This window comes from Gorilla gorilla, chromosome 7 (genome assembly GCF_029281585.2).
Source record: "Gorilla gorilla gorilla isolate KB3781 chromosome 7, NHGRI_mGorGor1-v2.1_pri, whole genome shotgun sequence".
In the NCBI taxonomy this organism is placed as follows: domain Eukaryota; kingdom Metazoa; phylum Chordata; class Mammalia; order Primates; family Hominidae; genus Gorilla; species Gorilla gorilla.
The window spans coordinates 136,162,093-136,188,384 of NC_073231.2; the positions used below are offsets into that span (position 1 = coordinate 136,162,093).

At 46.0% G+C, this 26,292-nt stretch overlaps 1 protein-coding gene across 5 annotated transcripts in view; it reads right to left on the reverse strand.

The window, feature by feature from the left end:
* Window positions 1–26,292, reverse strand: part of ASAP1 (ArfGAP with SH3 domain, ankyrin repeat and PH domain 1) — a 392,411-nt gene that overhangs the window by 322,283 nt on the left and 43,836 nt on the right. The gene's annotated exons all lie outside the window — the stretch shown is intronic.

Genomic DNA, 26,292 nt, shown 5'->3' on the forward strand with positions numbered 1-26,292 from the left:
ATTATTTCGTATAATTGCTTTTTAACAAGCTTACATACTTGTTGACTTTAATAAAATGCAAGTTTTGCCCAGCTCAGCGAACTGGCATCATCATCACTTGCTTCCTGATGGGGAAGCAGCACAGATGTTAAAGTTGCGCTGAGCGAGTGTGTCTGAATCCTGACCTGTACCATGGTCGCAGCTTCCACAGGAGGTGCCCAACCTCCTAGTCCTGGAAAAGGTCAGGAGCCCAGTGCATCCAGCTTCTTTTCACACAAAGAGGATAACAGAGCTGCAATGATTTATCCCTTAAGGATAGTGGTGTCGCTGTTCACAGAGCCCCCAAAAACAAGACATCCAAGACTACCTCCAAGGTAACATGTGAAAGAGGATTCCACAAAAAGAATCATCTGTGGGCCCCCTTCAGGAATCTGCCTCTTAGCAAAGTCAGCTTTGGGATCTTAGCCTAACTGGACTCATCACTGGCTGCCTCACCTCGCCCACTCGCACATTTACGGCTCCGGTTTCCTAACTGCTCCATATTGCCACTCTCAGCCTGGGGCTACTTAAGACAGCTGCCTTCCCTGGTGGGCACTTGGGGATCAGCAGGAGCAAAGAACCTAGGCCAATGTCAGGGATGGTTTATGATTATTGTCTTGTGCTTAGTCGCAGGGCTCTAAACCCTTGGATCCCCCAGGCATTAGGAGGATAATGCGCCCTCCCTGGTTAATGTTCTATTGGCCACTGCAGGAATGGGCCATGGAGAGTGAGACCCTGGAGAACTGCTGGGAAGAGAGGCCCAAGGGGTCTGGCTATGGTTAGGGGTGGGGGAACAGCAGAGGAAAAAAAAAAAAGTAATGCAAGCAAAATGAGCTGGGCATAGTGGCTCATGCTTGTAATCCCAGCAATTGGAGAGGCTGAGGCTGAAGGCCTGCTTGAGCCCAGGAGTTCAAGGTTACAGTGAGCTATGATTGTGCCACTGCTCTCCAGTATAAAGGTCTCCTCCCTCTGGTTTCACTAGAAAGTGCTTTGAAATGTGTTAATAGAAAGTTTAGGCAAGTGAAGTCCTACCAGCAAGAAATGGAGGGCAAAGAAGGGAGTTCCCATGACTACCCACCTGCCTTCACTCAACCTCTACTCCTTTTTTTTTTTTAATCTCCTTTAATTCTTACACTATCCTGTGAGTGGCATAAGATGTTCCCCACCTTATGCACAAGGAAATTGAGGCACAGAGAGGTTAAATACTAAAAAGCATGATTTCAAAGCCAGGACTGTTTTCTACATCAGCTGTCTACAGCCGTACCTTTGCTGATGTGCCTGAGAAATGAATAATAAACAGGAAAACATACATTTCCATGTGATCTGATGTCCTGAGGAGTAGGGGGGAAGGCGGGGAGTTAATTTACCTCTACCCCTGCCTCTTCAGAGACATAAATACACATTGGCACGCCACACACAAATTAACAACAACAACAAAAAGACATAATCAATTTGGAATTAGAGCTTCCAGGAAATGTGGGCTCCCAGATGCACATACTACAGTAATTCAGGTTGTTTCTCTCCCTCTCTCTCTGGTTGGGAGCTATTCTGATACTTTCCATTTGGAAGCACAGATAGGGCCTCCTAACCACAAGACGTGGAGATGTGGTCACAAGGCTGGGCTGGGTGCTCCACCCTGAATGCCAGAGCATCCTGCTGGGTCCACACAGCCAGGGCCTGGTGGAATCCGCATCCAGGCTGCTTTTCTTTCCTTTATCTCAGGAATTCAGGCAAAGGCTATAGGACAAGGCCCAGTCATCTCAGTAATTGTGGCTGTATGCAGCTGGAGCAAGAACAGCATGGCATTTACACTTGCTTCCTTAAAAAAAAAAAAAAAAAGGCCTGGCGCGGTGGCTCACGCCTGTAATCCCAACACTTTGGGAGGCCGAGGTGGGTGGATCATGAGGTCAGGAGTGCCAGACCAGCCTGGCCAACATGGTGAAACCCCGTCTCTACTAAAAAATACAAAAATTAGCTGGCCATGATGGCGCATGCCTGTAGTCCCAGCTACTCGGGAGGCTGAGGCAGGAGAATCGCTTGAACCAGGGAGTCAGGGGTTGCAGTGAGCCAAGATTGCGCCACAGCACTCCAGCCTGGCAACAGAGCAAGACTCTGTCTCAAAATAAATAAATAAATAAATAAAATAAATTAGCTGGGTGTGGTGGCAGGCGCTTGTAATCCCACATACTTGGGAGGCTGAGGCAGGAGAATCGTTTGAAGCCGGGAGGCAGAGGTTGCAGTGAGATGAGATCGCACCATTGCACTCCAGCCTCAGCAACAAGAGCAAAACTCCATCTCAAAAAAAAAAAAAAAAAAAAAAAAAAAAAAGTCTTGCTCTCCAGTTTCACATCCAAGTTGAAATGGGGCAAGAGATGTGAAAAGTTTTCCGAGAACCACAGAAAAGAATCAGATCGTCTCAGAGTTGGATGGATTTTGCCATCATCTTCCCCATGACAAACCTCACAAATAGCATGGACAGACAAACACACATACATCAGTTAGAATTCCTGAGCCCAGGAATGGAAAACCAAACATCGTATGTTCTCACTCATAAGTGGGAGCTAAGCTATGAGGATGCACAGGCATAGGAAGGATACAGTGAACTTTGGGGACTCAGGGGGAGAGGGTAGGAAGGGGGTGAGGAATAAAAGACTACAAATTGGGTTCAGTGTATACTGCTCACACAAGGTGATGGGTGCACCAAAAGCTCACAAATCACCACTAAATACCTTATTCAAGTAACCAAACACCACCTGTTCCCCAAAAATTAAATTAAAAAAAAAGAATTCCTGAGACCATGTGTGATCGACAAGCAGACGTTGCAGAAGGGGTGTTTTGTACTAAAGATCAGTCCCTTGTTGTTTATTCACTTGACACGCACTGACCAAGCGCCTCCTGCCTGCTGGCCTCTGTGCTGAGTACCGGGGTGTAAACGTGAGCAATACAGGGTCCCAGCTCTCAAGGAGCCTATGGTCAATCAGAGTATGCAGGTGGCCTGCCAGGCCCACTCTGTACCCTCCTTCTCCTGCTGACCTGCTCCAGACACATCTCAGGGCTCCTCCACCCTCTGGCTTCTACCTGGATTCAGGCAAAGGCACGTGGTAAAATGCAGCCAGCAGAAAGTCAGAGGAGGGGAGTGCTCCCCTGCTCTCCAGGCTCCAGCCCTCCCAGCTGTGTCTCAGGGTGCTCTCCACACAGTCTCTCTGGCTCCTGCTTTCCAGAGGCCTCCTCTCTCTCACCCCTTCAGACCTTTGAGGATCTGGGCGCCCGACTAATCTCTATGGTCCCCCTGCCCACTACCCACACTTCTCTCTTATTAAACTCTCTTCGGATTACCCTATTTCCAGTGTGCTGTCTGTTTCCTCCTGGGACCCTGACTGATATAGGGAGACAGCCATGTAAACAGACAGTTACAATATAATGCAGAACAGTAAAAGATAATGTTGTTTCCCAGTGAGGTAAAAGAGCTCTGGAATCTGATTGCTTGGGTTGTATATCCTTGCTCTACTACTGACTATCTCTGTTAACCTCTTAATCCTCAGTTTGCACTTTTGAAATATGCGGTTAATAGTAGTGCCTACTTAATAGTGTGGCCATGAGGATTAAATGAGAGTGCCTCAATGCTGACAAATATTAGCAGGGATTCCTATATAGTTAATGGTGCAATTCCTTTAATAAAGCAAGTGACTGATGAATGACGGAAGCACTAAAAGAAATAGATACTGGAACACAGAAGAAGGGACAAGGCAATGGTAAAGAGGAAATCAGGAAGGACTTCACGGTGAAGGTGACACTGAGCTGCCTCCTGAAGGAGGTTAACTAGCAGGATGGCTGGCAAAGGATGGTCCAGGCACGAGTACAGCAGGTGCAAGTGCACGGAGGCTTGACACGCACATAGATGTGGAGTGGTGCAAATAGCTCAGTGCAATGAAAACAAATAACACGTGCAGGGAGGGATTGGAGCTGAGGTCAGAGGGGTAGGCAAGGGTGGCCGAGGAAGACCTTGGATGTCATGTCAAGGAATTTGGTTGTTGCTTTAAAAGTGAGGGAGAGTTTCTAAGACAGCAATGGACACGAACAGTTTTGATGCTCAGAAGGTTCAGTCTGGCTGCAATGTTGGGCCTGCCCTGGGCACCGCATGAGCACACAGTAGGTGCCCTGCAGATGTCTGTCAAATGCATATTAGCAGTTCTAGACAGCAAGATCTGTCACCTCCCTACTTCCTTCCAATAAATGTGCACACATATAACATGCCATGATCTGGGCAACTCACAGTCACAGGCCTTTCCACATGTTTTCTCATCTGATCTCATTAATATTATGAGATCATTGTGGTATCATAAAAAATAGATTTGGTCTTTGTCCTTGACTTCTGGCACGGAACTCTTGCAATCTCCTGAGTGGTAAGAGTGTCTTCTGTACGCTAATGAGACGGCCAAAAAGATGTCTGGGGGAAGAAGAAGGACTAAAGATAGAGCTCAATCACCAATGATCAATGATCTAATCAATCATGCCTATGTAATGAAACCTCCATAAAAACCCCTAAACCACAGAGATCAAGGAGCTTCTAGTGAGTGAGCACAGCCATGTTCCGGGAAGGTGGCACGTCCTGAGAGGGCATGGAGACTGTACCACCGCCCCCTCCCCCATACCTGGCCCTAGCATCGCTTCTATTGGGCTGTCCCTGAGTTGTATCCTTTATAATAAACCAGTAATAGTAAGTATTTTCCTGAGTTCTGACGAGATCAAGCGTGTTCAGGGTGGTATGGCTGTAGATGTATTTTCCTGAGTTCTGTGAGTTCTAGCCAATCATCAAACTTGAGAAGGAAATTGTGGAAACCTCTCAATTTATAGCTGGTTGGTCAGACACACGCAGCCTCTGGGAATTGTGACTGGCATCTGAAGTGGGAGCTGTTCTATGGGACTGAGCCCACAGAACTGTGGGGGTTGCCCTAATTCCAGATAGTTAGGGTCAGAATTAAATTCAGTTGTTGAACATGTAGTTCGGGTAGGAAAATTGGAGAACTGCTTGGTATAGAGAAAACCCCAAACATTTGGAGTCAGAAGTGGTGTCAGAAAGAAGACATTGCACCTGGAAACACTCTACTTCACCAGAGATGCTGGACGCTGCCTGCACCATTCCTGCTGAGACACTCCCCGGGCCCTACTGCCATAGTGACACAAGAGGCCAGCGCTCATCAGGGTGGCTCTGCCCTCACTAACTCAGTGGCTGATTCAACTGTCCCCCTGGGTGTGGCAGCTAGAGGCACTAGGGACCAGCCAGACACCACGCCCTGAGCCTGGCACACTCATGTCACTGCTCCTTGTCCTCAGGCTCAAGGTCTAGAGGCTGCAGGAGACTGGCCAGGATCCCCCTGCCACCTCACCCTACTCCCCACCCCTGACAGTGGGCAGCCAGCCTGCACCAGACATGTGCTGGAGAGACAGGCCCTCTCCTCCTACTAAGCACCTACCTGTTGGGCACCCCAGGTCTCAGGTTGGGTTCCCCCAGAAGCCCAGCCTGGGAGGAGGATCTGAGTACAAGGAGTTTATTTGGGAAGTGATCCCAACTAGATGAATGGGGAAATAAAACAGTGGCACAAAAGAAGCAAACAATGGGTGTATTGCAGAGCAGGTTACCACTGAAGGTGACCTTCGGGAGATGCTAGAGAACACACCTCAGAGCTGTGCACCTGAGAAGCAGGATGATGGAGTGTGTATTCTCCAACTCTGCTCCTTCCTTGGCTGAGGGCTGCTCCTGGGGAGTGAACTCCCAGCACTTCTGACCTGCCCTGCATGCAGCCTGAGCATGCCAAAGAAACCCTCAGGAGCAGCAGCCTGAGGGTTTGCAGGGTGCAGGGTGCAGGGAACCAGGGTGCGCCAAGGGGACCCAGGGGGAGCACCAATGTGGTGCCTGAGGACTCCACCAACCAGCTGGGGTCACTGTCCTCAAGGAGGAGCACAGACAAGTCAAGAGGTGACTATAACCCATAAAGGTAAAAGCAATGGCTGAAGGTGCTTGAAGGGCAGTGCTGGCCAACAGAAATATAACCCAGTGCAACCCATGCATGGAGTTTCAAATCATCAGCAGCCACAGGAAAAAAGTTAAAAGGAACATATGAAATTAATTTAATTTTTTTAGAGACAGGGTCTCACTGTGTCATGCAGGCTGACATGCAGTGGTGAGCTTATTGCAGCCTCAACCACCTGGGCTCAAGTGATCTTTCGCCTCAGATTCCTGAGTAGCTGGGAGTACAGGTGCGCACCACTACACCTGGCTACTTTATTTATTTATTTATTGAGACAGGGTCTCTCTCTCTTGTCCAGGCTGGAGTGCAGTGGCGTGATCCTGGCTCACTGAAACCTCGCCTCCCGGGTTCAAGTGACTCTCCCACTTCAGCCTCCCAGGTAGCTGGGACTACAGGTATGCAGTACCACACCTGGCTAATTTTTGTATTTTTTTGGTAGACATGGGATTTTGCCATGTCATCCAGGCTGGTCTTGAACTCCGGACCTCAAGTGATCCACCTGCCTCAGCCTCCCAAAGTGTTGGGATTACAGGCATGAGCCACTGCGCCCAGCCCCAGCTACTTTTTAAATATCTTTTGTAGAGAGGAGGTCTCACTATGTTGCGCAGGTTGGTCTTAAACTCCTGGTCTCAAGCAGTCCTCCACCTTGGCCTCCCAAAGGGCTGGGATTACAGGTATGAGCCACCTTGCCTGGCCCAATTTTAATAACATATGTCATTTAACCCAATATATTCAAAATACTATCATTTCAACATGCACTGAAAGAAAAATTATTAATGAGACAGAGTTTGTCATACAAAGTCTTTGAAAACATGTATTTTAGACTTACAGGACATCTCCATTCAGACTAGCCATATTTTAAGTTCTTAGTAGCTACTTGAAGTGGCTACTGTATTAGACGACACAGTTTGAGCACCAAAGAGAATGGAGAATTGTGCACCTAAGGGACAGGATGACGCCTGGCTTGGAGAATGCGTCCTCCAAGCTAGAAAAGAATCACTACGGTGGCTTCTCAAGGCACTTAGAATAAAATCTACTCCCATGACTTGATCTAAAGGCCTTATATGACCAGGCCACTGTCCATCTCCCTGACCTCACTTTCCAAACCTTTGTCCTCTCTTCTCACTATAGCCCTGCTTTTTGTCATTTCTGGAACACACCCCCCTGAGGGCCTTTGCACGTGCTGTTCCCCTCAGCTGGAATGCCCTGCACCCAGGCCTCTGCACGCTTGTTCCTTGTCACTCTCCAGGTCTTATTCCACAGGGTCCCTCCTTCCTGACCACTCTCCTCCCACCCTAATCCCCATCTCTTGTTCTCCCTTTACCCGTGTTTATTTTCTTAAGGTACACACCATCAGAAATTACCTTGTTCAGGCCGAGCATGGTGGCTCAAGCCTGTAATCCCAGCACTTTGGGAGGCCGAGGCGGGCAGATCACGAGGTCAGGAGATCAAGACCATCCTGGCTAACACGGTGAAACCCCGTTTCTACTAAAAATATAAAAAATTAGCCGGGCGTGGTGGCAGGCGCCTGTAGTCCCAGCTACTCGGGAGGCTGAGGCAGGAGAATGGTGTGAACCCGGGAGGCGGAGCTTGCAGTGAGCCGAGACTGCGCCACTGCACTCCAGCATGAGTGAGAGAGCGAGATTCCGTCTCAAAAAAAAAAAAAAAAGAAAGAAATTAAAGATATCACCTTGTTCATTAATATTATTTATTGATTTTATTGTCTCTCCCACTGTCCCCGAATCTCCAGCTTCTAGACCAATGCTCAGAAAAATACAAGCTGCTTAATAAAGATGTGTTGAATAAGTAACAAGTAACTGCTCTGATAAAGGAGAAGCAGAACAGAGAGGAAGGACCAAACTAACTCTGACACAGGCACTGTCGTGTATTCTCATTTGTATCCCCAGCACACAGTGCTACTACCCAATAGATGCTTGTTCAAAAATGGAAAATCAATCCCAGCACTTTGGGAAACTGAGGTGGGCGGATCACTTGAGGCCAGGAGTTTGAGACCAGCCTGGCCAACATGGTGAAACCTCGTTTCTATTAAAAATACAAAAATTAGCTGGGCGTGGCGGCACACCTGTAATCCCAGCTACTCAGGAGGCTGAGGCAGGAGAATTGCTTGAACATGGGAGGTGGAGGTTGCAGTGAGCTAAGATTGCACACCACTGCACTTCAACCTGGGTGACAGAGCAAGACTGTCTCCAAAAAAAAAGAAAAGAAAAGCAATTAATGATAGGGAAATGGGGTGGGAGGGGAGGGGTAAAGCTTTCACTTTAGCCAGAGAAAGCTTCATTGAAGAGTTGGGTCTCAGGGATGCATGGGAGTGTGCAGGGTGGATAAGGAAGTCCCAGCAGAGAGAACAGCATGTGCAAAGGCACAGAGGCACAGAAGAGCATGGTATATGTTGCTAATACACACTGACGGTCTTCCCTCTCTCCTGGTTTCCCCTCTCTCAAAACAAGGGCTTGCAAGGCTCTATTCGATCTTCTGCCTGGAAATGACATCTTACCTTCAATCTGGTCCCCATTCCCTTTTTGCCAAACCTCCCTGCAAGGCAGGCAGACTGCTCACTTCTCAGATTTCTCCCTCAAAGGACTCCCCAGGCTCCAGCCCCTGGGAGGAGTGCTTCCTGCCTGGTAGCATATGCCTGCAGCCAGTGAGCGTGGGTGCCATGTCCACATCCCAGACTTTTTGTTGAAAAGAAATTCTTTAGAGTGGACTACAAGCCAGGAGTCTGTAAGCACAGAACCAGTAGAGACCATCAAGGGGAGAAAGCCTGCCTGAAAATGAGGTCATCTGAGAGGACAGCAGAGCCCAGAGGATCTACTATGAACCAGGCACAGTGCAGAGGACCTACTACATACCATGCACCAGGTACAGAGTGCTAAGCTCTCTCATGAACTGCCTTGTCTAATCTTCACTGCAGTGGCGTGTGGGATCTAATATTATTCCCAGATGAGGAAACGAGGGTCACAGGGATTCGTGGCTTGTCCAAGACCACACAGCAGGGAGATGTTAGATGGGGGATAATAATGTTTATTATGTTTATGTTCGTTTATCTTAATGTTTATGTATGTGGTATCACAACAGAAGACAGAGGCCTGACCACACCAGTGGCATCCCTGGATCCAGGAGAGCCCTGAAGCCAGCACTAGCCTTGGATTTTTCTTTCTTTTCTACCACTTGACACTAAAAGATACCTAACTGATACAGAAGAGCACCAGCCCATTTCTCCCACAGAGGTGAAAGGACTTGCCCATGTCTCCCTCCCCAGCAGTCTGGGTGCCGTAAGAAGGACCCAGGTCTCCTGGCTCCTTTCCAGAACTGGCCACCTGCCCTTCCTACGGTTCATGGTGAAGACTGCCCTTTGTGACGCAGGTCACACTCACCTGAACTCTTATTCTAATGCTTGCACAGGGGAAGCCAGAGTCCTGTAGGATTAAATGTGCTACTGAGATGGCAAGTCAACATCCCACCCTTGCATGGCTCCAGGTCCTCTTTATAACCAAAGGAGATTATGGCAACCCAAGGACAACAAGACCTTCTGAGATGAGATGGAATGACCTCAAGTTACCAGCAGGGAAGGGCCTCGCTGATTAAAATAAAGCACAAAACACTTTCCCCTCCACCATAAGAGAGACCTGCTAGAAGGGGTTATTACACCTTTTCAGATGCAACATCAAAGCTGTCATTGCTATGTAATTTACAGCCTGGTCTGCATACAAGCATCCATTCTGTGTTAGTATGTGCCACCCTCCCCCTCTTCTTACTCAGAGAACCCCACTGCTGGGCAGGGGGCAGAAAGTGGGACATTGGGAGTCAGAAGGCGTGGGCTTCAGGGAGGACAGTGTGTTTTTTTCAGACGGAGTCTCACTTTGTCTCCCAGGCTGGAGTGCAATGGCGCTATCTTGGCTCATTGCAACCTCCGCCTCGCCGGTTCAAGTGATTCTTGTGCCTTGGCCTCCCAAGTAACTGGGATTACATAGGCGCCCGCCACCATGCCCGGCTAATGTTTTGTATTTTTAGTAGAGACGGGGTTTCACCATGTTGTCCAGGCTGATCTCGAACTCCTGACCTCAAGTGATCCACTGATAGTGTCTTTTATTATCTGGGGAACGTTGGGCAAGTTACCCTGTCACACTTCACATCCCTCAATGACTCCCCATTGTCCTGTAATTTGTTCTTTCAACAAACATTTACTGACTGCCCACTACATCCTCAAAGCTATGCATTGTGGTGAGCAAGGCCGAGATGACGCCCGCCCTCCTGGAAGTTATAATCTAGTGAGAGAGGCAGAGACTGAACATAAATAAAAGCGAGACAGTGTCCCACGTACATACACACACCATGGCTCTATGGAGGCCGGGGCTTGAGGTCCAAATATTGTCTTTGATCTAACAGGATGAGCTTGAACAAGGAGCTACAAGAGGGGAATGGGAAACATCACCTCCTTCTACTACACAGACATGGCCTGGAGCAATCCCAGAGGCAGAAGGCACGTTGCTGGCTGGTGGTCGCTTGAGGTTCATTTAAAAGAGCCAAGGCAGGCCGGGTGTGGTGGCTCATGCCTGTAATCCCAGCACTTTGGGAGGCTGAGGTGGGCAGATCACTTGAGGTCAGGAGTTCCAGACCAGCCTGGCCAACATGGTGAAACCCCCTCTCTACTAAAATAAATAAATAAATAAAATAGAGCCAAAGCAGAACAGAGACTTGAGTGTGTCTAATTCCCTCAGCCCCAGAGTTGGTGAATTAAGAGCCAACCGTGGGGCACCTTAGAGTTAGGGCGGTCCTTGTGAAGCCCAAAGCCTCCTCTCCATGGGGAGATGCTGGGTGCTAGAGATTCCTTTCCCAATTTTGTGGCTCAGCGCCCGAGGTGGGGGCGTGCCCAAGAGAGTCTCAGCTTTTCCGACCCGTTACATGGGGATGTTTTCTCAGTTACCAGGTGGGTAGGAATCTCAACTGGTCTCTGACTCTCTCAGAGGGAAGTGATTGGTGAATGGATGTTTATTTGGTGTGTCCACGGGTGGAGGGAGAGTCAGGAGCTTCTCTTCTGCCATGTTGCTGACATCACTCTCCCAACAGAGGCTCTTCAACAGCCCTCTAAGGAAGCTGATTCGAACTTGAGCTACTAACTCTCCCTACATCCAGTTACTTGATTAGAGGGGTGGGCATTTGCGGTTTTACTTCCCGAGCACCCAGTACTCCTTCTGGTGAATGCATTTCAAATTCCCACTGGGGAGGCCCCCCACATCCTTTGGTTCCTGTGGGTCTCACTTTCAACCTCTCCCTGAAGTCTGGGAATGATCCAGTGACATGGGCCTGTCCAATCAGAATAGTCCATGGCCTTGTCCACAGTGACTGGTACAGGGCTGACCACGTGACCCAAGATAGACCAACGGGAATCAATCCAGAGATTTTGCAAAATCTTCTGGGAAGAAAAGCTCTCTATCTGGTGGGGTCTTTAAACCGGTGGCTTTAGGACCGATGCTTCTGGAAACCATACTTGGAGAACCTGAGAATACAGCCAGTGGAGGAGAAAGCACTAGAGAGGAAGGGGGCGAGAGATTCAGTGGTGATGCAGAGAAAAGGGAGAGACCAAACCTAGGAATCCAGTCATTTCTGGGGCCAGGTTTTACCCCTGGACTCCTCTCTTACCTAAGCCAGTACATTCCCTTCTTAAGGCAACCTGAATTGGGTTTCTATCACCCAAAACTAAAACTGTGCTGACCACGGAGGTAACACGTTCCATCGCCGAGTCCATAGCTTGAAGCTCTGCCTGCCCCCGCTCCCACACCCTGTCCTGATGAAAACACAGCTGGGCACAGCAAATTCAGACTGTGGCCTTGGCTCACAGGGCTGTTGACACAGGGCTAAGCGCTGCGTTCTCCACCCTGTAGATACACAATCGCCACACGTCGCTTTACTGGTGAAAACTCCATTTCCAGTCTCCTCTTACCAAACTCACATTGTTTGGGAACTTCTGACAACTGTACCTCACCCTGCAGAAACAGCTAGAAGCGGACTCACCTCTGCCGTGGTCTGTGGCTCGGGAGTCTAACAGTCAATTATCTCGCTGCTGATGAAAAGGCAGGAGAGAAGAAGACTTAGGGAGCTCACTGCAGCCAGTCGTGCTAATGACCTGTCTGCAGTAACTTTGTAAACCTCCACTTTTAGGTTCATGGCTCAGCCAAAAACTGTCACTCCACACTTCAGCTTGGCAAGCATGTTTGCACCATGGAAGTGACGTCCTTGTTGCCGTGGTTATCAATGCTCAAGAAAACCTTTGTAGTTGTTTATAAGCACCAAACCCCAAATATTTGCAGAGAACCCCTTTCAGGAGCTTGTGGCACTATGGTGACTCACAAAAAGTTATCCCACGTTTTGTTCTTTATTTTCTTAAAAACAGAGAAAATTGTTCTCTCCTCAAATCTGTAAAATGCATTAGCTCACAGTTTCCATTTTAAACCGAAATCAAACCTACTTTCATATGAATTGGGTATCCAAGGCTGCTGTTTTTCTTAAGAGAATCTCAGTAAATCCTAACACTCTGGATGACCCAGGAAGAAGAAACGTGAAAATGGAGACCAAGGCCCATTAAAAAACCCAGGTCCGGCGAACGTGGTGGCTCACACCTGTAATCCTGGCAGTTGGGGAGGCCGAGGTGGGCAGATCACTTGAGATCAGGAGTTTGAGACCAGGCTGGGTAACATGGCAAAACCTCGTCCCTACTCAAAATACAAAAATTAGCTGAGCATGGTGGCGCTCGCCTGTAATCCCACTTACTTGGGAGGCTGAGGCAGGAGAATCACTTGGACCCGGGAGGTGGAGGTTGCAACGAGCCAAGATTACACCACTGCACTCCAGCCTGGGTGACAGAGTGAGACTCCATCAAGAAAGAAAAAAAAAAAAAAAGCACAGGTCCCAACCAATTTTTTAACTACTTGTATACATATATCAAAATTGTCTAGTGTACCACTACACTCCAGCCTGGATGACAGAGTGAGACTCCATCTCAGAAAAAAAAAAAAAAAAGCCCAAGTCCCAACCAATTTTTTAACCACTTGTATACATATATCAAAATTGTCTAGTCCATGAAAGGATTCTACAAATAACAGGCCTAGAATTGGTATTTTATGCTCATGGTTGACTTAGCAGCAGCCATTGATTTTATTTCAACAACAATACATATTCACTGAACATCTATGTACCAGACTCTGTGCCTGGCACTGGAGTAACTTTAGCAGATGAGCAGCCATCAGCGACCTTGTCCATTAGGAGCTTATAGTCTGGTGGGGGTGGCAGACATACACAAGAGAACAAACAATTCCAGATTGTTACAACTGCTAGGAAGAAAACATACAGGGAGCAACCAAAGAGAATAAAGGCTAGAGTGGCTAGGAAGATCTGTCTGAGGACATAGCATTTAAGCTGAGACTTCAGGATGTGACGACCATGGAGTGGGGGACAGGAGGTACAGGGACAAGGCCCTGGAGGCAGAAGAAGAGCATGAAGCAGGGTCCTGAGACAGGATAGCACTTGCTGAGTGTGAGGAACAGAACGGAGGCCAATGTGCTGAAGCCTCTTGGGGAAATGGGGTGGAGGCAGAGGAGGATACAGAGGTAGGCAGGGGCTAGATCATGCTAGTCTTTGTAGGCCACGGTAAGAAATCTGAATTTCATTCTAAGTAAAATGGGCAGGGGTCTTGGAGATCAGCGGTGGCTGTAAGCAGGGGTGCAGCATGAGCTGCAGGAGGAGTGAGGAGAATAATCCATGTTGGACATATTAAGTTTGAGAGGCCTGCTAGACTTCCAAATGGGGATATTAATTAGGCATTTCAGATCATCAAGTCTGGAACTCAGAGGACAGATTCAGCTGGAGATATAATTTGCAAGCATATAATATAATTTGCATGTCTGTATAATTTGCATGCAGACATCTTCAAAAATATTTAGAGGTAAGTTGGAGCAAGGGGTGCCCAACTGAGAGACTGAGAGGGTAGAGTCACAAGAAGAAATCCAAGCTGGCTTGGTGTCATAGAAGCCAAAAGAAAACTGTGTTTTTAGAGGAAGGGAGTGATCAACTGGGTCAGATGCTTCGCGGAAGCTGAGTTGACTTACAGATTAATTCCAAAGCTTTGAGATTTAGAGCTAGGGCTTGGGGGAGGGGATGAAAGGATCATCTTAACAGGCTTTCCTTAGAGCCTGGGGATAATATAATAGCACACGGAGTAAAAGTGAAAACTGCAGGCTCCAGGGCCAGATTCCCTGCAGCCGAGTTCCACTTCTGCCACTGACCAGCAATGTGGCCTTAAATAATTTTCCAAACCTCTGTGAGCTTTAGTTTGTCTTTACAATGGAAATAACAATACTATCTACTCACAGGATTGTTGTAAGGATTGAATGAGTTAATAAACAGCAAGTGCTTAGAAGAAAGGACCTGGCTCACGTTAAATGCTCTGTGAGCATTAGCTATTAGTATTATTGTTGTTGCTGTTGTTGTTACAATAATGAATACTTAGTGCCAAGTGCTGGGTTTTACATGTATTGTCTCAGATAGAAGCTACTGTTATACCCATTTTGCAGATAAGGAAACTTGCCTAGCACCACCCAGTAAGCTCTAGGGTGGAGACTGCCTTCCTGCCAGGTCAGACAGCCTGTTTTTAATCACTACTCTGCAGTTCCGCCATGTGATGCCAAGATGGCTGGTTAAAGTCCAGGACAAGGGAAAAAATGGCTGACTAAAGCACTAATTGTGTTTCTGCTTCAACCTGCATTTCCAGAGGTGCCTGTTGGTCTGTAATTGGTTCTGGCATGTTTATAGGTATTACAAAACCAAATCTTATTTTGCATTTCACAGGATTTAAGATGAATAAAGTGATGTGGTTGTGCTAGGTTAGAGTTGTACAAATTATACTCCAAGAAACCCCAGTTCCTTCCCCAGAGAGGGTAGAGTGTGATCCCCTAACGTGTATAAAGTTCTGGTACCAGCCAGAACTACCTAAGCTGGAACAACTCTACTCTCTGTTCTATACACTGAGCTCTTTCTTTAGCTTTCTTTTTATTTATTTATTTTTTTCCTGAGACAGGGTCTCCTTCTGTTGCCCAGGCTGGAGTGCAGTGGCACAATCACGGCTCACTGCAGCCTCAACTTTCCAGGCTCAAGCAATCCTTCCACCTCAGCCTCCCAACTACCTGGGACTATAGGTGTGTGCTACTATGCCCAGCTAAATTTTTTTTTTTTTTCGTAGAGACAGGGTCCCATTATGTTGCCCAGGCTTTAAGCTTTCATTTGAAGAAAATATTCTGAGGATACAAAAGCTTGAAAACCACACGACTTGGCATTTCTCAAACTACGTCTGCATCAGAATCACCTGTGGTGGTTGTTAAAATGCAGGTTCCTTGACCCTACTACAACTTAAAGAATTAGAAACACTAAAGGGAGGGCCTGAGAATCTGCTTTTTAACAGCTCCCCAGGTGACCCACATGCATATTCAAGCATGAGAACCAGGAAAGAATGCTCACTATTACCTCGCTTTACCTCTCTGTCTCACACAGTAGCCACTACCTATAGTTAACTTCAATTTAAACATAAATTCCCTAAAATTATATGAACTTTATAAGTTTCTCAGTTGTATGAAGCACATTTTAAGTGCTCAAAAGCCACATGTGGCAGACACAGAACATTTCCATTTCATAGAAAGTTCTACTGGAAAGTCTACAAGTCCCTTCCAGCCTAAACAATCTAGGAATCTCAGACTGCCTGAATGATGTACTCATGTGTTTTATACCAAGGCACCAAACTCAGTCAAGATTTCCTGGAATCTTCAACTGTATTTAAGGCATAATATGCTATTAGGAATATATGATTACACCTACCATACTGGACTGAAATTACCTGTTAGATATCTATTTCCCCTGACATACTCTGAGTGCCGTGAAGGCAGGTACCATGCATGTATTATTTAGGTCTGTATTCTCAGTGCCTAGGGCTTAAATAAATGCTTGGAGACTGTTTAATTGGGCCACACAACCTAAGTGAAATACAAAGCTGAAAATGGAATGTCCTCGCTAAAGGCATTCACCAGTTAAAAGCATTCATACCTACTAGGATGGCTACTATCACAAAAACAGAAAATAACAAGTGTTGGTGACGATATGGAGACATGGGAACTCTTGTGCACTATTGGTAGGAATGTAAACTGGTACAGAATGTAAAATGGAAAACAGCCTGGCCGTTCCTCAAAAAAGTAAACATGGAATTATTGTATAATCCAGCAATTCCACTTCTGGGTATATATCCCCCCCAAAATTGAAAGCAGGATCTGGAGCTATTTGTATACCCATATTCATAGCAGCATAATTCATAACAACCAAAAGGTAGAAGCAAACACGTATTCATCCACGGATGATTGGATAAACAAAATATGATATGTACATACAATGGAATGTTATTTAGCCTCAAAAATGAAGGAAATTTTGATACATGGTATAATAAGGATGAACCTTGAGGACATTATGTTAAGTAAGGCAGTAACAAAAAGACAAATATTGTATGATTCCACTTATAAAAGATACCTAGAGTAGTCAAATTCATACAGACAGAAAGTAGAATGGTTATTTCCAGGGATGGGAAGGGAGAGGGAAGAGAAGGACTTGTCATTTGATGGGTACAGAATTTCAATTTTGCAAGATGAAAAGAATTCTGGAGATGGATTTCGCGGCAATGGTTGCACAACTATGTGAACATACTTAATGCCACTGAATTGTTCTTAAAAATAGTTAACGATAGTAATTTTTATGTTATGCGTACTTCAGCACAATTAAAATATTTTAAAATAAAGATTTTTTAAAAAGCATTCACTACTACCAACCAGAGAAAATATATCAGTCCTCATGGCTTTGAGAAAATAGCTTTGGAAAAACTTTGGTTCTGAATCTATCCTGCTGCACCTAGGCAGGTACTAGGGGACAGGAGAGGTCAATGCCAAGGTGAGACACGGAGGCACTATCACAGGGCTGACCAATGCATGCATGGTTCCCGCCTTCAAGGCACTCAGAGTATGTCAGTGGCAATAGATATCTAACAGGTCATTTCAGTCCAATATAGTAAATGTAATAATGTATTCTTAGAGAGCATATTATACCTCTTTAGAGACAGCTCCTGTGACAATCCCAGGCCAGAGGGACCCCCTGGGTTCTCTCAAACAGGAAGCACTCACAGTCCTCACACATGGTCCCCTACCAGGCTGATCACCAGAACCCCTGGAAAGGCTTCACCCTGTGGGTTCTGATTCCACATCTAGTGGTACAACAAAGACCATCTTTATTTTTGCAGAGTTGTGCAGGGGCAGCCAGACCTGGGAGCGCCTAATCTATAGCACTTACGTTCTGCCTCATGCCACTGCTTGTCCCATCTTCTCATCTGGTTTGCAAACTTCTTGAGGGGAAAGACTGTAACTTATATATCAACCTTGAGAGTCAAAATCATTTGTGGAATAGTTTTTAAGACTGCAGATGCCTGGGACTCACCACACATCTATTGAATCAGCATCTCTAAGCATCTGTTTTTTAAAAAGCCCCCAAAAGGGACTCTCATACATACTCCTAAAGGGAGACCTGCTGCCTTAGAGACTATCAGAGTGCTTGATACAGAGAAGCTGTGCAATGTTTGCTGACAGACAAAAGGAAGTCCCTTTGAATAAGACATCTAATAGGGAAAAGGGATGTGCATTCATCTGTGTTACTTATTCTAATCTTTTTCTATGAATATTCTGCACATGGTTTAGACCACGTGATAAATAACTAACAATAACAATTAGCATTTAGTAAGCACCTAATATGTGCCAAGTACTGTTCATGTGTTTTAGAGGTACTATCCCATTTAATTCTCAAAACAATCGTATGTATGAGGAAAGTACTGTTATCATCTCCATTTTATAGAGAAGAAAGCTGAGTGTCTCAGTCCATTTGTCCTGCTCTAATGGAATAACTGAAGCTGGGTAATTAATAAAAGAGGTTTATTTGGCTCTTGGTTCTGCAGGTTGCACAAGAAGCCAGCACCTGCTTCTGTGAGGGCCTCAGGTTGCTTCCACTCGTGGCAGAAGGGGAAGGGGAACCAGCATGTGCAGAGATCAGACGGTGAGAGAAGGAGGTGGGGGAGGGGCTAGGATCTTTTAAACAAACAGCTGTCACAGGAACTAACAGAGTGAGAACTCATTCATGAGGGATCCGCCTCCATGACACAAACATTTCCCATCAGGCCCCACCTTCAACATTGGAGATCACATTTCAGCATGAGGTTTAGAGGCGTCAAATATCCAAACCACGGCACCGAGGCACAGAGAAATTAAGTCACTTCCTCAAAAATAAACCTTTCTGTTTTTTAACATGACAGTTTTATTATGAGCGTTCTCATAACTTATCTTCTTTTTAATGGCTGCATTATTTTACCCTAATTTGTTTTTCATCCTTCTGCCCCTAATTTGTTAACCCACTGCTCATTGTAGAGCAGGATTTTATCTTGTTTGTAGCGGTTTACCATTTTAAATGATGCTCCAATGGATATCATTGTGCAAGGGCTGTTTGCCATATTCCTGAAAAACTTGCCTTAGGAAAATCATGAGGAAATGTTCTGATGGTGAACGGTGCTAAACAGTGAGCATGAGTCTTTACTGAGGGGAATGTGCTGAATGGGTCAGGGAAGCCCTTCTCCCTGGAAGGTATTAAAAGTCTTGGAATACTCCCACAAACAAGCAGCAAACATTTACTGTGGGCCTGGTACTCTTTTAAACATTTGATCCCACCTGGCCCTCACAAAGACTCCTAGGAAGGCCAAGCACAGTGGCTCATGCCTGTAGTTCCAGCACTTTGGGAGGCCAAGGCAGGCAGATCACTTGAGGTCAGGAGTTCAAGAACAGCCTGACCAACATGGTGAAACCCCATCTCCACTAAAAATACAAAAATTAGCCAGGCATGGTGGCACACACCTGTAATCCCAGCTGCTCAGGAGGCTGAGGCATGAGAATCACTTGAACCCAGGAGGCAGAGATTGCAGTGGGCCAAGATCTCACCACTGCACTCCAGACTCGGTGACAGAGCGAGACTCTGTGTTGCGGGAAGTCAGGGACCCCAAACAGAGGGACCAGCTGAAGCCGTGGCAGAAGAACATAAATTGTGAAGATTTCATGGACATTTATTAGATCCCCAAATTAATACTTTTATAATTTCTTACACCTGTCTTTACTGTAATCTCTGAACATAAATTGTGAAGATTTCATGGACACTTATCACTTCCCCAATCAATACCCTTGTGATTTCCTATGCCTGTCTTCACTTTAATCTCTTAATCCCGTCATTTTCATAAGCTGAGGAGGATGTATGTCGACTCAGGACCCTGTGATAATTGCATTAACTGCACAAATTGTTTGCAGAGCATGTGTGTTTGAACAATATGAAATCTGGGCACCTTGAAAAAAGAACAGGATAACAGCAATGTTCAGGGAACAAGAGAGATAACCTTAAACTTTGACCACCAGTGAGCTGGGCGGAACAGAGCCATATTTCTCTTCTTTCAAAAGCAAATGGGAGAAATATCACTGAATTCTTTTTCTCAGCAAGGAACATCCCTGAGAAAGAGAATGCGCCCCTGAGGGTAGGTCTCTGAAATGGCCCCCTTGGGTGTGGCCGTCTTCTATGGTCGAGACTGTAGGGATGAAATAAGCCCCAGTCTCCCATAGCGCTCCCAGGCTTATTAGGACAGGAAATTCCCGCCTAATAAATTTTGGTCAGACCGGTTGCTCTCAAGCATGTTATCAATGACAATGGTGCCCAAAACTTTATTAGCAATTTTAATGTCGTGCCGGTCCTGTGGTCCTGTGATCTCACCCTGCCTCCATTTGCCTTGTGATATTCTATTACCTTGTAAAGTATGTGATCTCTGTGACCCACACCCTATTCGTACACTCCCTCCCCTTTTGAAAATCCCTAATAAAAACTTGCTGGTTTTGTGGCTTGTGGGGCATCACGGAACCTACCGACATGTGATGTCTCCCCCGGACACCCAGCTTTAAAATTTCTCTCTTTTGTACTCTGTCTCTTTATTTCTCAACCCGGCCAACACTTAGGGAAAACAGAAAAGAACCTACGTGACTATCGGGGGCAGGTTCCCTGATAACTCTGTCTCAAAACAAACAAACAAACTCCTAAGGGGTACAGATGAGATGCCTGGAGGCAGAGAGAGGAGGAAATGTATCCAGGCTCACATGACCAGCAAACAGCAGAACCAGGAGAAGAGCCTGGTTTAACCACTTTACCCACCAGGCCCAGCTTTCCAATCAAGGTATTCTGTCCCCATGACTCCCTCATCAACCATCAGCATAAGAAGCAAAAACTAAGGACAGTAGCAAGAAAGAGCATTTCCCATCAACCAGGGACCACACAAGAATGTCCCTGCCGCAGCACAAGAAAAACATCCATCTCACTTCCCTGGCAAGAAATCTGGAAGCACTCACTCAGAGTAACACAGAGTTCCTGCCCTCAAGGTGCTCACCCTTTAGATGCTGAGATAAAGTGGAAAGAAAGGGAAGGCAACAACAAGGCCCACCATGCACCAGGTACTGTGGGCGCTTTCTATCATTACATACATTTGACACGTCCTCTTGCAAGAAGTGGAGATCTTAGCCACCCCCTCATCCATGAATGTGGACTTATTTGGAAATAGGGTCTTTGCAGATATAATTAAGGTGGTGATTAAGATGAGGTCACATGGGAGAAGGGCAGTCCCACAATCCAGTATGACTGCTGTCCTTGTAAGAGAGAAGAGAGGCACACAGGCAGAATGCCACAGGACAGCACAGGCAGGAACTGGAGTGATGAGGCTGCAAGCTGAGGAACATCAACGACTGCTGGTGACACCAGACACTAAGAAGAGGCAAGGAAGGATTCTCCCCTACAGGTTTCAGAGGGAGCATGACACTGCCAACACGTTGATCTTGAACTTCTGGCCTCCAAACTGTGAGACAATACATTTCTTTTTTTTTGAGACAGAGTCTCACTCTGTCACCCAGACTGGAGTCCACTGACGTGACCTCGGCTCACTGCAACCTCCACTTCCCAGGTTCAAGTGATTCTCCTGCCTCAGCCTCCCGAGTGGCTGGGATTACAGGCATCCGCCACTACGCCCAGCTAATTTTGTATTCTTAGTAGAGATGGGGTTTCACTATGTTAGCTAGGCTGATCTCGAACTCCTGATCTTAGGTAATCCGCCCGCCTCCGTCTCCCAAAGTGCTGGGATTACAGGTGTGAGCCACTGCGCCTGGCCATATTTCTGTTGTTTTAAGCCACCAAGTTTGTGGTACTTTGTCACAGCAGCCCTAGGAAACTAATGGAACATTTTCTAGTCTTTTAGCTCCATCAAAGCAGAAGCTGTTTTTGTTTCCCTTGGTATCCTGGCAGCTTGCACAGACCCTGGCACATAGTAGGTCGTCAGAAAAGTGATCAAAAAATAAAGTATACATGTAGTAAAAGGAGGAACCATGTTTTTTATCTCTACTAAGAGACTTGAGCAAATTAGATGCTCAGGAAACATTTGTAGAATGAATACGTTTTCTAAAAACAAATGAAGGATAAGCTCAAGAAGGCTTTGCCATGAGTCTTATTCATGTATTTCCCCAGACTTGAGTGTAGGACCTGGCACACAGTCGCTGCTTAATAAATTTTAAAGGCAGGGAGGGAAAAATGAAGGGAGGGAGGAAGACAAGACCAGCATCATCACTTCCCATCTCTCAGTTTAGCCATAACCTTCCTTCCTTTATGTATCTAACTGAAGTATAGTCAATGCTGTGAAACAACCAGTTGAATTTTAAATAGACTCAATTATTTTGAAAGGATTTTCGCAGCAGAACTTGAATACTGTTTTTCTAAAACACATTTCTTTTTCTTTTACATCCAGAAATCATAAGGCTTCCTAACCCTTCCAACTATGCTAGCAATGCAGAGTTGAGAGGTCAGCCTTCTGCGTTCAGCTCCAGGGACACGTTTCCCGTCCATGTGCAGCATGCATTCCTGACCCCTGCCCTGCAGCCAAAAAGGGACATCAGCTGGGCTCAGGGAAATTCAATTTGGGCTGACAGCCTGTGGCATGATAATGACAGGGCGTCTGCTTGACATTTGGAAAGGCAAAAGAGGGAGGAGGAGTCACAGAGGTTTCTCATGGGCTTGGTTGAGGAGGGTCTAAAGTTTAGGTCACTTCTTTTCTACATATGGAGAAAAACCTGAACATAAGGCCAACTGATTTCTACTGCTGGCTCAGAATTCAGCATTCAATTCCACTTCCATGTGCTGAGCTCCTGTCTCCCTTATGGTATTTGGGGTGAATAAAGGAAACGGGTCTTGTTCTTTATTCCCTTGGACTTGAGTTTTCCCAGGGATGACAACTGCATTGCTGTGGACTGTGATTTTATTCATTCATTCATTCATTCACATATTTGTGAGAATTCTGTTGTTGTTGTTGTTGTTAAGAAAGAGTCTAGTTCTGTTGCCCAGGCTGGAGTGCAATGGCACGATCTCAGCTCACTGCAACCTCTGCCTCCCAGGTTGAAGCAATTCTCATGCCTCAGCCTCCCAAGCAGCTGGGACTACAGGCACCCACCACCATACCTGGCTAATTTTTGTATTTTTAGTAGAGACAGGGTTTCGCCATGTTGGCCAGGCTGGTCTCAAACTCCTGGCCTCAGGTGATCCACCAGCCTTCGCCTCCCAAAGTGCTAGGATTACAGGCATGAGCCACCATGCCCAGCCCGTATATTTATTTTAAATAAGAGGTCCCTGTATACACGTCTTCATAAGTGAAGTCTCTGCTCCTGCGATTCCCTTGTCTTCTACTGAACTCACAAGGGCGAGCACTTGCCTACCCCATGGAACATCACGTAGGTTCACAACTATGACAGTGACAACAAGACAAGAAAAGCTGAGCCCTTCTTAGTGCCAGTTAAGCAAGGGATGGGGGGAACTGCTTTATATTTCTTGATGTAGCCCTCCTGTGGTCAGCTTACCCACTGATGTGGGAACTTTTCCCCCATCAAAGGGGTTGGTTGAGAAGCACATCTGTGTTATTTCAGCAGATGAGCCTGTGGGACTGGGTTAGCTTCCATGCCCCTCCTGTGGCCCCAGGGCATCCCATACTGAACCTAACCTGGTGGCTGCTAATCTGAATGGTATTTACCTCTTTCCTTTTCCTCTAGATAAGAAGCCCCATGAGGGCAGGGTCATGTCTACAGCATGGACCTTTGTATCCCAGGCATCCTAGCCAGGTTACTGGCACATAAGTAATAAGCAGTTATCAATACAAGTTAGACGAATGAATCAATCAATCAGTCAGAGGACTAAAGGTGCTGGCCTTGTGTTACAGCTAAGAGCACAGGCTTTGGAATCAGGCGAGTGTAGGTTTCACTCATGTTCCACCACTTTTCAGCTACGTGACATGTTTTTATTGACATATAAGATACATACACAAAATTATCTATGTTATAAGTGTGTCATGCAAGGAACTTTTAACTAATGAAACATCACCCAGATCAGGAAACAGCACATTAGCACAACCACAGAAACCTGCCTTATGCTCCCTTCAAGTCGCTATCCCCTACCCACCGAAGGGTAGACCATGAATGGCATCTGACAAGTTACTATCCTCTCTGACTTTTATCTTCTATTGGGAAAAATAGTACTTACTATGCTATGAGTATACAATTTAAAAATAATAATGGTATAGTAGTAGTAATAGTAGAAGAGAAGTAGAAATAGTCACAACAGTAGTAGCAGCAGCAGAAGTGACAGCAGAAGCAGTAGTGGTAATATTAGTAGAAGCAGCAGTCATGGTAAGAGTAAAAGTATTAATAGTAATAATGGTAACAGAAGTAGCAGTAGTCATATCAGAAGTGGCAGTAGCAGTAGTAGTAGAAGTACTAGAGAGATACTACTAGCAATAGTAGTAGTCATAATAGCTAGAACTTATATAGCACTTACCATGTACCAGGCACTGTTCCAAGTGCTTTACCTTAACTCAACTAGTGCTCAAAACAACCCTTGTAAGTCTATAAAACAGGAGAGAACAGGAAGAAGCTGAGGCACAGAGAAGTTAAGTAGCTTTTCAACAAGGTCACAGAACTACGAAACCATGGATCCAGAATGCAAACTCCAGCAGGCTGGCTGCAGAGCCTATCCTGTCAGCACAATCTTTCAAGAATGAGTAGCGTGGAGGAAAAGATTTGTCCCCCAATATCTGCTCTCTTCTTCTATAATAACAACTCTCAATTTGGTAAGCACACAGTCTTGCAGAATAAAGATTACACTTCCCAGCCTTCTTTGCCGCAAAATGTAGCCAGAGAATTAAATTCTGGCCAGTAGAATATAAGTAGGAGCAGGAGGTGCAACTTCCAGGAAACATCCTTAAAGGATGGGACGTGCCTTTCTCTGTCTCGTTCCTTCCTCCTGCTGTTAGATGTGATGGCTAGAGCAGAAGCAGCTAAAATGGGGCCGTGAGGTGACCTTGGGAATAGAGGTTCATATGGCAAACAAACTAGAGAAAAAGCCCAGGTCTCTCATAGATTGCTGTAGAAAATCTATGTTACTTGTACCTCAACTTTTAGGTAAGAGAGACACTTCTCTAAGCCAATGTTCTTTTAGATTTTATGTCATTGTCAGCAAAACCTAATTCTAATAATGCACTGAGTTATTGCAATTATAATTAATATCACCTAAAAAGATACCTGCAAAATGAATACCATTTTGTGCTGGACTCTTGACTTAAAAAAAGAAAAAAACAAAATAAACATGACTTTGGGTAATCCTATAATAGAAAAATTTTGAAAATAAAAGTAAAGCTTCATTTACCCTGGAAGGCGGTATCATGTCTCGATCATATCAAAAACCTCTCAGGTTGGCCTCTCTGCCTCCAGCCTCTCACTTCATCCACCCATTCAGGACACATTTGCTTATCTAATCATCCTTTAAAAACTATTTTCAACCTAAAAATTGAAGTAATTACAATGCCCTATGTGCCTACTTTATGTAAAACACTTTACATTTTTTCTAAACTACACAAAAAAAATCTGAAACATAAATATTACCCCTTTTTCATGGATAAGAAAACAGAAGAAACAGAGAAAGTCAGTGTCTTTTTTTTTTTTTTTTTGAGACAGAGTTTCGCTCTTGTTGCCCAGGCTGGAGTACAATGGCGCGATCTCGGCTCGCCACAACCTCTGCCTCGCGGGTTCAAGAGATTCTCCTGCCTCAGCCTCCCAAGTAGCTGGGATTACAGGCATGCGCCACCATGCCCAGCTAATTTTGTCTTTTTAGTACAGACAGAGTTTCTCCATGTTGCTTAGGCTGGTCTCGAACTCCCAACCTCAGGTGATCCGCCCACCTCGGCCTCCCAAAGTGCTGGGATTACAGGCGTGAGCCATCGCGCCTGGCCGAAAGCTGGTGTCTTGTGTGAGATCACACAGCAAATCAGTGCCAGGGCCAGGATTCAACCACCCCTTCTAGCACCCACACACTTTCCACCACGTGGACTTCTTAGAAACCCTGGCCCCAACAGGTCAACCCTGTGCCAGTCAGTCTGCCAGCTTTTTAAGATTCTCAGACTCTACAAGTTTTCCCGGCCTAGCTTTTCATGGTTCTTCCTGTCCAGTCTAATTTTTACCATCCTCTAACACAAACTTTCATCCACTGAGGCCAGACTCCTTAGACTCTTCATCATGTGTCCCTACACCAGGCCTCAGTATTCCCAGCTGCAAAATGGAATAAATCATCTCTCTACCTCTCCCAAGAGGTAACGTGGCATAGGAAAAAAAAAAAAGGCCAGGTGGGCGCGGTGGCTCACGCCTGTAATCCCAGCACTTTGGGAGGCCAAGGCAGGCAGATCATGAGGTCAGGAGATCAAGACCATCCTGGCTAACACGGTGAAACCCCATCTCTACTAAAAAATATATAAAAAAATTAGCTGGGCATGATGGCAGGCGCCTGTAGTTCCAGCTACTCGGGAGGCTGAGGCAGGGGAATGGCGTGAACCCGGGAGGCGGAGCTTGCAGTGAGCCGAGATAGCGCCACTGCACTCCAGCCTGGGCAACAGAGCCAGACTCCGTCTCAAAAAAAAAAAAAGGCAAGGGTCCTGCAGTAAGGGAAAATTGACTTACATCTAGCTGGGCAAGTTCTTTACCCATAAAATGAATGTAGAAATTCT